The sequence below is a fragment of the Hydra viridissima genome, unplaced genomic scaffold (assembly GCF_058129835.1).
Source record: "Hydra viridissima isolate aposymbiotic clone 2 unplaced genomic scaffold, HvirCarnegie_v1 scaffold_16, whole genome shotgun sequence".
In the NCBI taxonomy this organism is placed as follows: domain Eukaryota; kingdom Metazoa; phylum Cnidaria; class Hydrozoa; order Anthoathecata; family Hydridae; genus Hydra; species Hydra viridissima.
Genome location: NW_028324315.1, coordinates 3275046 through 3287761, shown reverse-complemented (window position 1 = coordinate 3287761; position 12716 = coordinate 3275046). Strand labels below are relative to the sequence as shown.

Sequence of the window (12716 nt, the reverse complement as noted above, 5' to 3'; positions counted from 1 at the left end):
TACCTTATATTTTAAAACTTGAAGCAGTTTAGCCACTACTGTTTTGTACACTTTACTCTCTCAAGTCTTCAAAAATACTTAAAAATAGTTCCTGATTAAAAAAAAAAATAATGCTTAGAAATAAATTTGCATTTTTAGGGGTAGTCACAAGAGACTTTCAGAGTCCGTCTTGAGTTCCTGAAATATCTGTGTTAAAATCTGCACTACCACTGCTACTACTGCTACTACTGCTACTCACAAGAGCATCCCAGTGAGCGAGGAAAAGTGAGGAGTTCTTCTCGCTCGTATCGGTGAGTGAAACAGAAGAAGCATCTTTCTGAGAATTTCTTCTTCTAGTTTGTTCACAGCTTTATTTCTTTTACAGTTAAACTGACACAAGGCCAACAAATGAATGGTCAATTAGGGATACTTTTCAATGGACAATCTGTCCACTTCTTTAAAACAATCCTTTAGTTTGATGAAAGATACGTGACAATTTTTTTTTTAAAAAATGGCATGTTCAATGCACTTTGAATCAAACCTTTTGTTTGGCTTTTTCATAACATGGCTTTTCAATGTTTTACAGAGTTTCTGTTAAAATTAACCCAGCCTCAGGTAGCAAGTCTAAGCATTGAAAATAAAATATCGAAAGTACTGAATTTTGAGTGTACATATGGTTCTGGGGCAAGGTTGGTTAAGGGTTAAGTTAGGTTAGCATCAGACTTGGCTCAATTGTGGCTGTAACTTAATTGTAATTAAATGTATTTTCATGAAGTAATTGTTATTGTATTTTATAAGGTACAGTCACAAGTAATTGTAATAATATGACTTGTAAGTGAATTACAAGTGCAAGTCATTGTAATTCAGTTGCTATTAAAATTTCGAGTAATCCTAATTCAATTACATTTACAATTGAAATTGACCCAAGTCTGCTAGATAATATTTTTAACTTTGTTCTCCATCAATCCTGAGGTTCTATAATTTAAGCAAATACATTTTTAGGCTTGATTTAGGTTGGGCAACATGTAAAAAATGTAATATATTAAAAATTTTTAAAAAAAACTTTGCATTGTTCCATTCACCACACTCTGTGAGTTTGTGAAAAATCGAGATATGATGTGCAAGGCTTTTCATGATTTTCTTCGTTATCTCTGCCATAAATTCATTAGTTGGCCTGACAATCTACAATTGCTCGATTGCAAAGTTCCCTGCAGTTTTCTGTATGGCTCTGTGGCTATTAGCATGAATAGAAATCAATTTGTTGACATTCCACCTGATTATGATGAAGGCTAGCTATATCTTCCAGTATGGTGCTATCTCTATCAGTCCCATGGTTATCTGTGGTCCAGGACTGAGAGCGCACTGTTTAAATGTCCTAAGGTATTGGCATGACGCATGGATGCATGAATATATGTATCCATGCATGCATGTATGTATGTATGTATGTATGTATGTATGTATGTATGTATGTATGTATGTATGTATGTATGTATGTATGTATGGAAAATTGTATGTATGTAAGTATGTATGCATCTTTGTATGTAAGTATGTATGCACGTTTGTGTGTATGCATGCATTACTTTTGCTAACATGATGCTGTCAACTGTAATTTAGGGTCATAAGTTTGTCCTTTTCCATTTGTCGTTTGATGTTTTGAGTGTTTTAGGTCACTTTTTTAAATTGTTTTACCTTTTTGTCAGTAAACATTTAAGGAGTTCATTTCTTCCAATAAAATGCTTTGTTTAATTTATATGTAAACTGAAGTATTTCAAAAATATTTCTTGCTACTCAGTTTAAAGTCTTAAATTAGTTTACACCGTCCAAATTTTTAAACTTCAACTTTGTTTTTTAGATTTTAGTTTGTGAGAAATTGCTATTTGGGAAAAGTTTGAGGCTAATGACAAACAAATCTTCCTAAGCTCTGCTGTTTTGGTGATGGATTAAAGTACCATCGTTACAACAGATGAAAAGAACATTTAAATACAGAGGTTCTCCAAATGTTTTTTGACAGAAATTGATTCAACTTGGCTTTTGATCGCATTATGCATTTGAATCTGCTGCTGCCCAGTGTTATTTTTAAATCTTGGTTAGTTGGGTTATTTCTGAAAGAAGGTTAAAAAACCCAAATGTTTTAGAATGAAATTGTTGCAGTTTTAGTTTCATACAACGAGCCCGTGTTTTCATTGTTCAAACTTACAGTTACCCATCGACTTATTCAAATGCCCACAAGTTTTTTCGTTCAAAGGGAGGGAGCCAGCACACAAATTCGTTGAAAAAGTATCGCTTCTCGGCCTAATGGCTAAGATCAAGTGTAGTATCTTTTGGTGAATTTTTAGCTCAATAGATTATTATTGCGATATTCTACGAAGCTTCTTCGCCACCTTTGAAGAAAATCGACGTTTGTCATCGGCTGCTCCGTAACAAGAGTACAGACTTTGGCAAACTTTTTCCTTTTTTTCTCTTTTTTCTGAACTTTCTTTTTTTTAATTTTTTTCTAATTTTATCATCATCGAAAAGTCATGGCTTCCTACGCGAAAACCGTCGGAAACAAGACCGAACGACAAGAGCGAATACTCGACCTGAACATCTACATGGACCCAAAAGAGCATTTCAACCGAAGTTACCAAGAGCAACGAGCGAAAGAACTCGAAACGAAGATTACAAAAATCGTCGGCGCGAACAAGATGATCGGCCTCACCTATTCCAACCGAGGCAACTGGATTGTCGAGTTCCGCTCCAAAACCGACGCTCAATTACTTGCAGATTCGGAACTTACCATCTCCGGCTGCAACCGAAAAGTTTCATCGAAAGTCCGAAGCGAAATCGGCTTTCTTATCACCATAAAGTGCGACCCATTGGTAGAGGATGAAGAAATTCTCGAACAATTAAAACCGTTCGCAGCTGAAGTGTATTCCATCCAACACACCAGCTACCGATTTAACCCTCTCCTGAAGGACGGACGAAGACTCTTCCGAATCCGACCCTCAGTGAAGCTCAATGAAATACCACACAACATTGAGATTGAAGGAGTTAAAATCGCCCTCTACTTCGCAGGAAAATCCTTCCTTTGCGACAAATGTGGTGCATCACATCCCCCACAACAGAGATGTGTTCAACAAATAACACAAAATACTACACCCGAAGCGATCACCGTTGCAAAAGTTAGCAACGCGAAGAAACCTACTGCGAAACCAATAGAGAAAGTAGTCGAACTAAAGCAGACAGTAGAACAAGAAAAGTTCGTGAAAGAAATCCGAGTCCTCGTTGATGAAGAGAGAGAAAGCATCACCGCCCTCGAAATAACCAACACCGAGACGGAACTGATGGTTCAAAAATTAAATGACCTTGATGCTATTATCAATGAGGCAGGTAGCTCCAGAAGAAACGAAGGAGAAGAAATGCCAGAAGAAGGGTGGAAAAAGGTGGACACAAAGAACAATAAAAAAGACACGGGAGAAATTATCACCCGAGTCGAAAAAACCACTGCCAAACGAATGGCTCCACCACCGACGCCTCAAAAGAAAGACATTAAGAAAACTCAAAGGTAAACTTCCTCTTTTTATTTTTTATTTTTTGGGAGACTTACCTTTGTTTATTTCTTCGCTATTTTGTGGTTATAAAATTGCGTGATTGTAAATCTTTAAGCACACACACTCATCTCATAAAGCGTCAAAACATTCACAAATTCACATTTCATTAAATGGCCGTTTATTTCGTTTCTTTTATTTTCCTTCATCTTTTTCACTTCTCTTACTTTTTATTTTCTCGTTTCTGTTCTACTAGAAAATTCTCACCACGCTTTCTCATCAATTATTCATTACGAACCATCTGTGCTATGTCGCAATCATACCATGCGCACATTCCAAAATCGAATTCGAAGTTCCTTAAAAACTTTGGATTTCGAGAGCAAAATTTGTTTAAAATACTCTGTAAGAATGGAGTCATTACGTATTTTTTCAGCAAATGTTTGTGGTCTTATTGATGTTAAAAAGCAGAAAATAATGACCCACAAACTCCAGAAAATGCGTCATGACTTCATTTTACTGCAAGAGACGCATCTAAATAACGACCAGGCGAAGGAGTTCCTAGCGAAATGGAAACACGCAGGATTTTTCTCCGCAGGTCGCAACCATTCAGGAGGCACTCTAATTTTACATCAGGGAAATAATATCAACTTTCAGCTAATAGAAAAATTTGAGGATGCGCACGGGCGTTTTAACTATATTATCATCGAAGTTAAGTCGCAGAAATTTTTAATAATTAATGTGTACGCTACGTCCGGACAATCGCGCGATCAAGAAAACGCACGAAAGCTCCTTTGGGAATGCCTCGCTGCGAAATTTAAAAACCTAAACGCTGAAAACTACGCGATAATTTTAGGGGGCGATTTTAACATGGTCTTAAACGAACTAGACAGACACCCTCAACTAACGCGTAAGAAATGCGCTTCGAGCGAAAAATTTAAAAAGCTCTTGAACCTCTTAAATGTAGAAGACCTTTGGAGAGTTTTTAACCCCCACGGACAAGAGTTTACATACAAAGCCACCAACAACATTTCGTATGCGAGACTGGACAGAATCTACACCAGCAAACATCTACGCCAGTTCACTGACATTAAGCACGAACCGATGACATTCTCTGACCATCAGAACGGAGTCGAGGTTACCATAAGCTTAAACTCACTGGACATCGGCAAGACTGTGTGGATACTGAACAGAAAACATCTCAAAAACCCGCAATACAACGAACAAGTCGTAAAACTAATCACCGACTTTAACGAAAAAACGGTAAACTCCACAAACAAGCGAGAAGAGTGGGACGAACTTAAAAACGCCTTAAAAACTCTTTCCAAAACTTTTAGCAGATCTGAGGCGAAGAGCAAACGCGTTGCTGAATTTAAACTAAAAAAGCAACTGCGAAACGCACTTAAAAAAGCGCATTGCAACATCAACATGCGTAACTTAAGCGCTGAACTGAAAATAAAATTAGAGCAATTTGAAATGAATAGAGCGCACGGTGCAGCTGTTCGTGCTAAAATCAAATGGCGCACTCTCGGCGAAAAATGCAACAACTTCTTTTTTCAGCTTGAGAAGACGAAAATTGCTAAGCAAGTCGTCACGCGCATTAAGGATAAGAACGGAATTGAAAAATCAACCACCGAGGAAATTATTAAGGAATTTGAAAGGTTTTACAAACACTTGTACAAGGAGAGCAAAAACAGCCCTGTACACCAAAAGCGTCTTTTAGATCGCGTCGAGGTGAACAGGATAAGCGACTTTCAACAGCATGCGCTAAGCGAGCCCATCACGCTAAAGGAAGTCAATTCGGCCCTCCAAGGCATGACTAACAACAAATCTCCTGGACCCGACGGCCTAACCGTCGAGTTCTACAAGACCCACTTCAACGTCTTGGGAGATGCCATCGTTTCCATGTTAAACGAGGTTGTTAGCAAAAACGAAATGACGACCTCGCAAAAAGAGGTGCTCATATCCTGCATCTACAAAAGAGGCGACAAGTGCGACATTTCTAATTGGCGACCAATCTCCCTCCTGAATACAGATTATAAGATCCTAACTAAAATAATTGCAAATAGGCTAAAACCTGTGCTGGCAACAATATTAAGCGAAGACCAAACCGCGTGCGTGCCACACAGAACAATTTATCACAACCTAGCCTACACAAGGGATGTCATTCAAATAGCAAACGATTGCCATCTCGACGCGTCTATCATCTCAATAGATCAGGTGAAAGCGTTCGACAGAGTGGACAGAAACTTTCTGTTCGACTGTTTAGACAAATTCGGCTTTAGCGCTAAGTTCGTTAACATCATAAAAACCATCTATTACGACATTAACGCGCGCCTCAAAATAAACGGCTTCACGTCTGAAAAGTTTCAGATACTAAGAGGAGTCAGGCAAGGCTGTCCTTTATCAATGATCCTCTACGTCATACAGGCTGAGATATTCGCCTGCTACGTACGTCAGAATAATAACATCAGAGGCATTACCATAAATGGACATGAAACCAAGCTGCAGCAATACGCCGATGACACCGTCTTTTACATTACCGGCGACAAATCCATCACTGCGCTTGGCAAAGCTCTCAAACTTAACAAAAAGGCGACAGGCGCTAAACTCAACATCCCAAAGTGCCAAGGTCTGTGGCTCGGTCGCAATAGAAACGAGAGCAAACCTAACTATCTAAACTTCACGTGGGACGGCCACTCTCTTAAGAGCCTCGGAGTGGTCTTCACCAACTCGCCTCACGTTCGAAACACCCAGTGGAACGAGTGCATCGAGCAACTCGACAAAAAAATACTCCGCTGGAAGAAGCTCCATTTGTCTTTCAAAGGCAAAGCCATAGCCATTAACCAGACCATACTGAGCAACCTATGGCACTTAGCGTTCACCATCCCGCTGCCAAGCAAGCGTAAGATCAAACTGCTCGAAAGCAAAATTGAGAAGTTCTTATGGAACAACTCCTCCATAAAAACCAACAACTTAGTATCCAAACTTCCCATTCAGAAAGGCGGACTTAACATCGTAAACATCCGCGACAAACTCGTCTCCATCCAAGTGAGCTGGCTCTCCAAGTTCTTCAACCACGATCTCAATGGAGCTTGGAGAGACACAGCCACTTTCATCTTTGACAGATATAGAGACGCCTCCCAGGGTGAGCGCATCTTTCTCACCGCCCACTCGCACACTTCGCTCAAAACTTTGCCACCATACTACCGGCAAATGGCGAAGCACTGGGCCACCATCTATCAGAACTGCGCCATCACAAACCTAACCATCGAGGAAATTCTGAATCAGCCCATATACCATAACCCCCACATACGCCATCACAACAACGCTCTTAAAACAACACCACTCTCTAAACAGCGAAACATCCATCTCATTGCGGACGTAGCAAAAGTGTTTGTTCCTGGCTTTCTAAACTGCGAGCTCACTGGATTGACCGAAAAACATCTCAACAAAGTCATCATGTCGATCCCTCAGCAGTGGAGAGAGAAAATAAACACCCAACATCAAAACTACGACCACCGCAGAGCCAAAATGCATCTCAGGATCAACGGCTCATCCGACATCTCTTTCCGCGAGCTCACGCCTAAAAACGTGTATCGTATTATTTCCGCTAAGAAACATCATAGCGTTCCAACACACTACCACAAATGGAACCTTTATTTTACCGACAGCATGAGAGGCACAACTCAAAAAGAATGGGCTCGACTATTCTTAAACGTGCACAAAAACACCACCAACAACAAAGCTGACGAGGTAAAATACAAAATAATACACTTCGCTATTCCTACCAACTCCATCTTTAAGAAAAGAGGACATGCCCCGGATGATCTATGTCCGCAGTGCATGAAAGCGAAGGAAACACTAGCGCACATGATATACTCATGCGAAAAAGTTCAACCCCTCATAAAATACGCCATATCCATTCTAAACAAAATCTATACTCCGCAGCCTGCCTTCGAAAACACCTTTAAATTTTTCTTATTCTCACACGCAGAGAATGTAAATATTTTTAACCTTGGAAAAAGAATTTTAAACGAGTTGATTTATACAATATATTGTAATAGAATGAGGTCGTTCCATGACCGTTCGACTTTTACAAGACTGAAACTACTCATAGAGTTTCAGTGCAGGCTAAAAAATATTATTTATGAAGAAAAAGAATTCGCGAAACAAAATAACACACTGGACGACTTTCTCATAGAGTCTCGAAGTATCTGGGATGCAGATCTCAAACTAAATTTAGACACGAATTTAAACATCTATCTGAGCTAAAAGAAATACCCAGATACTAATTGAATAAAAAAATTTTTCTTTTTTTTGTTTTTGTTTTTTTTTTTTTTTTTTTTTTTTTTTTTTTTTTTTTTTTCGTTTTTTCGTATTTCAGTGTTTGTAGCGTCTCTCTCGTTTTCTCGTTTTTTCGCTTTTTCGATTTTTTATGTTTTTATGTCCTAAGCCATATGGCATCGTACCTCGGCGTCCGTGTGTTTTGTTTCGTGATTTAGTCCTGCGCTTGTTCAGTCTTGTAAAGTCCTATTCGTGTCCGGTCATGGAGCAGTGGACCATTATTTGTAAATAATATCCATTGTAACATTTTTCGGACACCTCTGCAAGGCATCTGCCGGAGGAGGCAATAAATACCCAATACCTCAAGTGTAGTATCTTTTGGTGAATTTTTAGCTCAATAGATTATTATTGCGATATTCTACGAAGCTTCTTCGCCACCTTTGAAGAAAATCGACGTTTGTCATCGGCTGCTCCGTAACAAGAGTACAGACTTTGGCAAACTTTTTCCTTTTTTTCTCTTTTTTCTGAACTTTCTTTTTTTTAATTTTTTTCTAATTTTATCATCATCGAAAAGTCATGGCTTCCTACGCGAAAACCGTCGGAAACAAGACCGAACGACAAGAGCGAATACTCGACCTGAACATCTACATGGACCCAAAAGAGCATTTCAACCGAAGTTACCAAGAGCAACGAGCGAAAGAACTCGAAACGAAGATTACAAAAATCGTCGGCGCGAACAAGATGATCGGCCTCACCTATTCCAACCGAGGCAACTGGATTGTCGAGTTCCGCTCCAAAACCGACGCTCAATTACTTGCAGATTCGGAACTTACCATCTCCGGCTGCAACCGAAAAGTTTCATCGAAAGTCCGAAGCGAAATCGGCTTTCTTATCACCATAAAGTGCGACCCATTGGTAGAGGATGAAGAAATTCTCGAACAATTAAAACCGTTCGCAGCTGAAGTGTATTCCATCCAACACACCAGCTACCGATTTAACCCTCTCCTGAAGGACGGACGAAGACTCTTCCGAATCCGACCCTCAGTGAAGCTCAATGAAATACCACACAACATTGAGATTGAAGGAGTTAAAATCGCCCTCTACTTCGCAGGAAAATCCTTCCTTTGCGACAAATGTGGTGCATCACATCCCCCACAACAGAGATGTGTTCAACAAATAACACAAAATACTACACCCGAAGCGATCACCGTTGCAAAAGTTAGCAACGCGAAGAAACCTACTGCGAAACCAATAGAGAAAGTAGTCGAACTAAAGCAGACAGTAGAACAAGAAAAGTTCGTGAAAGAAATCCGAGTCCTCGTTGATGAAGAGAGAGAAAGCATCACCGCCCTCGAAATAACCAACACCGAGACGGAACTGATGGTTCAAAAATTAAATGACCTTGATGCTATTATCAATGAGGCAGGTAGCTCCAGAAGAAACGAAGGAGAAGAAATGCCAGAAGAAGGGTGGAAAAAGGTGGACACAAAGAACAATAAAAAAGACACGGGAGAAATTATCACCCGAGTCGAAAAAACCACTGCCAAACGAATGGCTCCACCACCGACGCCTCAAAAGAAAGACATTAAGAAAACTCAAAGGTAAACTTCCTCTTTTTATTTTTTATTTTTTGGGAGACTTACCTTTGTTTATTTCTTCGCTATTTTGTGGTTATAAAATTGCGTGATTGTAAATCTTTAAGCACACACACTCATCTCATAAAGCGTCAAAACATTCACAAATTCACATTTCATTAAATGGCCGTTTATTTCGTTTCTTTTATTTTCCTTCATCTTTTTCACTTCTCTTACTTTTTATTTTCTCGTTTCTGTTCTACTAGAAAATTCTCACCACGCTTTCTCATCAATTATTCATTACGAACCATCTGTGCTATGTCGCAATCATACCATGCGCACATTCCAAAATCGAATTCGAAGTTCCTTAAAAACTTTGGATTTCGAGAGCAAAATTTGTTTAAAATACTCTGTAAGAATGGAGTCATTACGTATTTTTTCAGCAAATGTTTGTGGTCTTATTGATGTTAAAAAGCAGAAAATAATGACCCACAAACTCCAGAAAATGCGTCATGACTTCATTTTACTGCAAGAGACGCATCTAAATAACGACCAGGCGAAGGAGTTCCTAGCGAAATGGAAACACGCAGGATTTTTCTCCGCAGGTCGCAACCATTCAGGAGGCACTCTAATTTTACATCAGGGAAATAATATCAACTTTCAGCTAATAGAAAAATTTGAGGATGCGCACGGGCGTTTTAACTATATTATCATCGAAGTTAAGTCGCAGAAATTTTTAATAATTAATGTGTACGCTACGTCCGGACAATCGCGCGATCAAGAAAACGCACGAAAGCTCCTTTGGGAATGCCTCGCTGCGAAATTTAAAAACCTAAACGCTGAAAACTACGCGATAATTTTAGGGGGCGATTTTAACATGGTCTTAAACGAACTAGACAGACACCCTCAACTAACGCGTAAGAAATGCGCTTCGAGCGAAAAATTTAAAAAGCTCTTGAACCTCTTAAATGTAGAAGACCTTTGGAGAGTTTTTAACCCCCACGGACAAGAGTTTACATACAAAGCCACCAACAACATTTCGTATGCGAGACTGGACAGAATCTACACCAGCAAACATCTACGCCAGTTCACTGACATTAAGCACGAACCGATGACATTCTCTGACCATCAGAACGGAGTCGAGGTTACCATAAGCTTAAACTCACTGGACATCGGCAAGACTGTGTGGATACTGAACAGAAAACATCTCAAAAACCCGCAATACAACGAACAAGTCGTAAAACTAATCACCGACTTTAACGAAAAAACGGTAAACTCCACAAACAAGCGAGAAGAGTGGGACGAACTTAAAAACGCCTTAAAAACTCTTTCCAAAACTTTTAGCAGATCTGAGGCGAAGAGCAAACGCGTTGCTGAATTTAAACTAAAAAAGCAACTGCGAAACGCACTTAAAAAAGCGCATTGCAACATCAACATGCGTAACTTAAGCGCTGAACTGAAAATAAAATTAGAGCAATTTGAAATGAATAGAGCGCACGGTGCAGCTGTTCGTGCTAAAATCAAATGGCGCACTCTCGGCGAAAAATGCAACAACTTCTTTTTTCAGCTTGAGAAGACGAAAATTGCTAAGCAAGTCGTCACGCGCATTAAGGATAAGAACGGAATTGAAAAATCAACCACCGAGGAAATTATTAAGGAATTTGAAAGGTTTTACAAACACTTGTACAAGGAGAGCAAAAACAGCCCTGTACACCAAAAGCGTCTTTTAGATCGCGTCGAGGTGAACAGGATAAGCGACTTTCAACAGCATGCGCTAAGCGAGCCCATCACGCTAAAGGAAGTCAATTCGGCCCTCCAAGGCATGACTAACAACAAATCTCCTGGACCCGACGGCCTAACCGTCGAGTTCTACAAGACCCACTTCAACGTCTTGGGAGATGCCATCGTTTCCATGTTAAACGAGGTTGTTAGCAAAAACGAAATGACGACCTCGCAAAAAGAGGTGCTCATATCCTGCATCTACAAAAGAGGCGACAAGTGCGACATTTCTAATTGGCGACCAATCTCCCTCCTGAATACAGATTATAAGATCCTAACTAAAATAATTGCAAATAGGCTAAAACCTGTGCTGGCAACAATATTAAGCGAAGACCAAACCGCGTGCGTGCCACACAGAACAATTTATCACAACCTAGCCTACACAAGGGATGTCATTCAAATAGCAAACGATTGCCATCTCGACGCGTCTATCATCTCAATAGATCAGGTGAAAGCGTTCGACAGAGTGGACAGAAACTTTCTGTTCGACTGTTTAGACAAATTCGGCTTTAGCGCTAAGTTCGTTAACATCATAAAAACCATCTATTACGACATTAACGCGCGCCTCAAAATAAACGGCTTCACGTCTGAAAAGTTTCAGATACTAAGAGGAGTCAGGCAAGGCTGTCCTTTATCAATGATCCTCTACGTCATACAGGCTGAGATATTCGCCTGCTACGTACGTCAGAATAATAACATCAGAGGCATTACCATAAATGGACATGAAACCAAGCTGCAGCAATACGCCGATGACACCGTCTTTTACATTACCGGCGACAAATCCATCACTGCGCTTGGCAAAGCTCTCAAACTTAACAAAAAGGCGACAGGCGCTAAACTCAACATCCCAAAGTGCCAAGGTCTGTGGCTCGGTCGCAATAGAAACGAGAGCAAACCTAACTATCTAAACTTCACGTGGGACGGCCACTCTCTTAAGAGCCTCGGAGTGGTCTTCACCAACTCGCCTCACGTTCGAAACACCCAGTGGAACGAGTGCATCGAGCAACTCGACAAAAAAATACTCCGCTGGAAGAAGCTCCATTTGTCTTTCAAAGGCAAAGCCATAGCCATTAACCAGACCATACTGAGCAACCTATGGCACTTAGCGTTCACCATCCCGCTGCCAAGCAAGCGTAAGATCAAACTGCTCGAAAGCAAAATTGAGAAGTTCTTATGGAACAACTCCTCCATAAAAACCAACAACTTAGTATCCAAACTTCCCATTCAGAAAGGCGGACTTAACATCGTAAACATCCGCGACAAACTCGTCTCCATCCAAGTGAGCTGGCTCTCCAAGTTCTTCAACCACGATCTCAATGGAGCTTGGAGAGACACAGCCACTTTCATCTTTGACAGATATAGAGACGCCTCCCAGGGTGAGCGCATCTTTCTCACCGCCCACTCGCACACTTCGCTCAAAACTTTGCCACCATACTACCGGCAAATGGCGAAGCACTGGGCCACCATCTATCAGAACTGCGCCATCACAAACCTAACCATCGAGGAAATTCTGAATCAGCCCATATACCATAACCCCCACATACGCCATCACAACAACGCTCTTAAAACAACA

At 40.3% G+C, this 12716-nt stretch overlaps 1 protein-coding gene and 1 pseudogene across 2 annotated transcripts in view; both read left to right on the top strand.

Annotated features, from left to right (window-relative positions):
• Nucleotides 1-12716, top strand: part of LOC149877360 (uncharacterized) — a 253109-nt gene that overhangs the window by 24854 nt on the left and 215539 nt on the right. The window lies entirely within an intron of this gene.
• LOC145195537 (U2 spliceosomal RNA) lies at nt 2259-2344 on the top strand (annotated as a pseudogene).